The sequence below is a fragment of the Anas acuta genome, chromosome 26 (assembly GCF_963932015.1).
Source record: "Anas acuta chromosome 26, bAnaAcu1.1, whole genome shotgun sequence".
Classification (NCBI taxonomy): domain Eukaryota; kingdom Metazoa; phylum Chordata; class Aves; order Anseriformes; family Anatidae; genus Anas; species Anas acuta.
Genome location: NC_089004.1, coordinates 2,517,061 through 2,523,159, shown reverse-complemented (window position 1 = coordinate 2,523,159; position 6,099 = coordinate 2,517,061).

Sequence of the window (6,099 nt, the reverse complement as noted above, 5' to 3'; positions counted from 1 at the left end):
CATTTGTTCTCATGCAGTGTGGGGTAGGTAAGAGTTTATTTCTCAAGTTGTTTATAACTCAATTAAAATGGAATAATTTATAACACTGATTAACTTACAGACATTCAGTAATTGCTTTGTTCATATTTCATTCCAGATGGGCCTGCTTGTAACACATGCTTCACCTTCTTGTTTTTGATGGTTTTCCATCTAAGTGTAATATTTCTTCAAACTCCAGAGATCGATGTGGAAAAAAATAGTGCAATAATTCCAGTTAAAGTATGTAAATAATGAGTTATATACTTTGACTATTCTAGTACTGTACAAATCAGGTGACCCTGGTGCACTAGTCTGGCTATGACTGTTTAGACCCTGATCCCACATAGTTCAATCACTTCCATCAAAAAACAAGGCTCTGCTTTTCTGTCTTTCAAAAAACCTCCCACAGCAGCTTAATGTAAAACATAGTGTTTTATAGGAAAATGTCAAGATATATTCAATGTAGTTAATTCTGATTTTTTTTTATGATTGCAGATGTACATTCTCCACCAACTTGAGTTAAAAGGCTGCTTTTTAAGTAATGTTAAAGTGCTTCTTGTTTAACACAAAAGCAACCAAAAATCTTTCTTTGGATAACCACAGTAGTGAGTGTCAGATTCTTTCCTGGGTCTGAAATTACTAAATATGAGTCAGTGTGGTGGTCCAAGTGTTTGGTTTTGATTTGTCCTCCTGAAGGGTTTCACAAATTCAGCTGAAGGTAGAATGCAACCTGAAAGACCTTAGTGACTTAGTGAGAGTGACAAATAAGGGAGAAGTACCCCAAATGCTGTTAGTTTGTGTGAATCTTCTTTTTCACTTGTCACAGATGAAGAGCATTTAAAACGAAATACAATAATATATCTGTTTTTAACAGTAGTAGCAAAAAAAAAAAAAAGGCAAAAAAAAAAAGTCCACATATGGAAGAACTATACTTGTTTATGTTTAATGATTTAATGTTATCTCTAAACTTGGACAAATGTCAAAAAAAAAAATACTACTACCCATAGCACAACATTGTTCCTAACAGGTTTATTAATATAGTATTTAGAAAACATGTCATTTAGAAAATTCCTCTTTTCATTTTGTTTCCTTTTGTATTAACCATATCAAATTTCTTTTTTTTCTTTACCTGATAATCTTAATCTCAGTCAAGCCTTTCCTGCAGAAGCTGCTCCTTTTTGCTTCAGTAGCCATCAGTCTGTCTTTTCTTAAGAATACCTTGCAAGTCCTAATAGTGTTTTTCAGACATGTCCATTTCCATGTTTCAGATTTGTTTTTTGCATCTGTGATGCATTTCTCACTGAGAACATACGACCATAATGATAGTGCCTGTAGACTTCTAAGTATGCCAAGTATGCTGGAAAAATAGCACTGATGCTGGAGCCAGAAAAAAAAATAAAAAAAATAAACACAACTGAAATAATAACATTTTAAGCTTTGTTGAAGGTGACTGTATTCATCAGTCAGTTAGCATGACATTGGGGGAGATATGTGTTTACTTGCAAATATTTTTCTGGGAGGTCTGATGGACAACAGAATGCTTAGAGTTTTTTTTTTTGTTTTTTTTTTTTGGAGGAAAAAAAAGTTTTGTTTCAGAACAAAATCCATGGAACACCGTGTAAGTTCAATGCCTCTGGATATATCACACTCCAGTTTGTAGAACCTTTCTGACTTAGGAAGTTTCTCAGTTGCCTGCTTAACTGCTCTGCTTCCTATTAGATGCTTTTGGCCTTGAGGGGTTCCTTTGTTTCATTTAACTGTTTTTATACCTTCCCAGGCTAGCGAAATATAAATAAAATAAAGAATGAAATCACTCTTGTACTGGGTGTTGGCAAAAACAGCGTTGCCTTGAAGTAAATGCTTACATACAGGTCTTTTATTGTAAGATACTGCAGTTTTCGCCTGTGGTTTTGTTCCTTTCTCCCTTTTCTTTAGCCCTATGGTTGTGCAGTGCATATATTTCTTATTTCTTGCACTATACTGGATGTTTAGGATGTTAAGCCCGGTAACATTACTTATTAGTGGCAGCTTCATTGATAATTCTGTTAAGTGATTAATTTATATACATATGCTTTCATCATTTGCCACGTTATTTGTAGTATATTCCTATGTGTACATAAGCTAGCCAAGCCATATTGCACAACTAGTGTATAGCAATACCTGGCACACCTTTGGCACAAGCACAAATAATATATGCCAGATGTGCTGGCAGATCCAAGCATTTGGCCATAGCTTGGGGGGATGCCTTTTTTTTTTTCTTTTTTTTTTTTTGACAAATATGGTCTGTGATGTTTTAAAATAAAATCTGTGTAAGGGCTGCACATTGAGGAAAAAATTAGAATATTTAGGAAAGCATTGTGATCGGCAGTTCAGAATATAGAATAATAGAATGGAATTGTAATGAATCATAGAATCTAGAATTATAGAATAGAATGGGATTGGAAGGGGCTTTAGGGACCACCTCCTTCCAACCCCCTGCTATGGGCAGGAATGCCACTCGCTAGATCAGGTTGCCCAGGGCTGCATCTGATCTGGCCTTGAAAACCTCCAGGGCTGGGGCATCCAGAACCTCTCCAGACACCCTGTTCCAGTGCCTCACCACACTCCGAGGGATGAATTTCCTCCAAACATCTGATCTAAATCTACCAGTTTAAAACTATTCCCCCTTGTCCTATTATTGTCTGCCCTAGCAAAAAGTTGTTCATCATTTTAAAAGCAAAATTTATATACAGAAAGGCTGCACTGAGGTCACCCTGGAGCTCTCTCTTTTCCTGACAGAACATCCCCAGCTCTTTCAGCCTTTCTTCATAGGAGAGGTGCTCCAGCCCCTTGATCATCGTCCTAGCCCTACTCTGAGGGTGCGTTGGATCCCATTGTCTATGTCATAGTTAAAGATACTAAACAGCACTGGTCCCAAGACGCATCTTCTCTTACAAAGAATGTTTTGGTTTTGTTTTACTAATTTAAAAATCATGAGTTCTGTGGACAGAAACCATGTCAAAACACTTGTTAAATAGATGCAGTGCTCCTTCTACTGAGATAAATCTTATCTTTTGATTTAGTACATTTAAGTAATGTGCATGGGACCTAGTCTATGGGAGGAGATAACCATGTTTCTCTCTAACTGGTAGTTAAAGCCAATGGTATGCATGTGCTAGTGCAAATAGCTCTTGCCTATTTGTCTTCAACTTGTGCTTTGTCACTGACCTCTCAAGATTAGAATAGAATAGTTCAGTTGGAAGGGACCTTCAGAGAACATCTAGTCCAACTGCCTGACCTCTTTGGGGCTAACAAAAAGCTAAAGCATATTGAGGGTGTTGTCCACATGCCTCCTGAACGCTGGCAGGCATGGGGCATCAACCACCACACGGGGAAGTCCCTGTTTCATAGTGCACTTGAAGCACTCTCTGCACTAGTCCATTAACATTATCTTGTCAGATAACGTATCTTAACCATCAGATACCATCACCCACCCTGACTCCTGCATTACACCTTGCATTCATTGTGTGGAACTGTCTCGTTCCAACACTTCCAACAAATCTTTTCCATCCTAGAAGTCACTGACAGCATACAAGCTCCAATACATTCAGTTTGGCAATATGTGAAAACAGAACCATTTTCTGAAAGAAAGATACAGATTTTCAACCTCGGCTATGGATGATCTACTTATTATTTTTATCACTTTATTTCACTTTTTCAAATAGTGCAGTGCTGGAGGAACTGAGGATCTGTTAACGTGCTAACAATGTTTGAACAATGTTATCATTACTTTATTAAAAGTGAATTACCAGTGCTCTGTATGTGGAACATATGGGAGAATGCAGGCAAAAAGAGCAGTATAAAGAGAATTTCTGAGATAAGACTAGAGAGGAAAATACACATTTGTTTAACGCTAGTTTATTGGGTGCTTGTTAGTAGCTTCTTTTAGGGAGCAGGAGGTAACAGTAGAATAGTTTAAAATGTCCAATGTCTTTGTGGAAGGTCTTTGCAATAATGTTCAACTAATTGCGTATAGGCTAGTGTTACGAAGACTGCAAATTCAAATGGTTATTAATTTTAGTGCTTGCAAATGCATACCTTTATATTCAAGAGGAATAAACTTTAATGCTCTTGTTTCATGAAGTGCTGAAGGAAGCTTTTGTGTTTCAAAAGCTGATACATTTTTGTTATTGAAAATCTTCTTTGCTATTGGCACCTAAATAAATAAATAAATAATAAAAAATAAAATTCCATCTAAGAAATTTTGCTAGGGTAGGAAGACTGTGGCATAAAAGCTCCATTCAAATATTTCCCCTGCACAGTGGCTAGGAATGCCACTGTCAAAAGCTGTCAAAATAAAATGCAGATGGGACCTAAAGAACAAAGAATTTAGTTCCCTATAAAGATATAGTCAGTCCTCAATCATTGCATCAGGTATGGTGATAAAATGAACATCCTTCCCTGATTTTATCTTGCCTCTCATTTATCTCGTCAGATAGGTAGTCACATACAGTATAAATATAAGTTCCACAGTTTTAATTCACTGAATTGCTGAAATGTAGACAGCCTGTTAGGAATTGTAGTTCTCTCCCTTCAAGCAAACTGTAGCAGGCATGGTGTTTGCTAGATGATGATTTGCAAAATTGGTGCATGGTATCTACAAGGATAGATAAATTGGTCGTTTTGTGACTTGTATCTATGATACAAGTATCTTGTATCTATGGTACAAGTAAGATTTTAGTTATTACTATTGTTTGCAAACAATAATAGAGAACTGAACATGTCATGTTACTACTGTCTTCCTCTGCTGACAGTAGAATAGAGCCATTGCAAAACTCAAGAAGAAAAAGTAGTGTCCAAGTAGTAAAAGACACTTTTGGTGAATGTCTTCTGTTTTTCTGACATTGTAGGTCTTACTGTACTACTTGCATCAGATCTTCCATTCAGTCTGGGTGGGTTCTTTCCCATATAACTATAGAACTCATCATGGTTTTGATATCAGCCTCTCCATCTGAATGATTTAGTCATGTAGCCAATTGCAGAGCATATCATAATATATAATTTTATATATTTAAATATATTGTAAGACACAGCATCTCCAGTGATCAATGTAGATTTGTTTCTTCCCTCTGTGATGTAACATGGGGAAAATCCTATTTCATAATTAACAGTGGGAGAAACAGAATCTGATGACAAGAGATCAGAAATATCCCAAGGATTTCTGCAGAGTGATTCTTTTGTTTTGTTTTGTTTTCCATGGAGTAATTTAGCCTATTTCAGGCATACATATATATGGTAACAGAACACAATCCTAAAAGAAAAAAAATCAACTGAAATTGCAGTGTTGTTTTTTTTTTCTTCTTCTATTTTGCCTTTTAAAAACATTGGAATTTACCTTAGCCTGTTTTAGTTTAATAATGTAAAAATTTTCTAAAACTGTAAAATAAAGTTACTTAACTTTTGAACTGAATTTTGCTATTTTTTTATCATTGTTATGTTTGAAATCCAGTTTACTTTTATTCTTTGCACTAAAATACATATATATATATATTTTTGTGTGTGATTTAAAAGATCTCAGAAGCTGCTCACAGCTTCAGTCTTGAAATGAATTACATGCAAAATTCTTGTCTATGGTCTTTCAAGTCTTGCCCATTGCATTTCAAGTCTCTTGCTCATATGAAAGACTCAGAACAAATCTCTGTCTAAATGAGTAATCAAGCTTTCTTTCTGCCTCTGATTCTAACCCTGATGGGATTATTATACAGATAAAACCAATGAGTTGCACATTGTGCTATTGCTTGGAAAGAAAGTTGGGTGCTTTGCAGGTCCTTTTAAAAAATAGTAAGTCTAATGAATTAGATTGCAAATCATAGAGGCATCTGAATTCTTCGAATTGAAAACAGGTGCATTTCCACTCTGGTTTTGTAAAACTGGAAAATGTCCTGCGTTTTCCTTTTACATGTGTAGTATAGCTGAAAAGACAAAAATTAAGAAATTTCTTGTGTCACCTACCTTGAAAAAAGAAAGACAAGGAAGGGAGGAAGGAAGGGAGGAAGGAAGGAAGCATTGCAGCTAAACAGCCTTTCTCTTTGGACTGTTGCT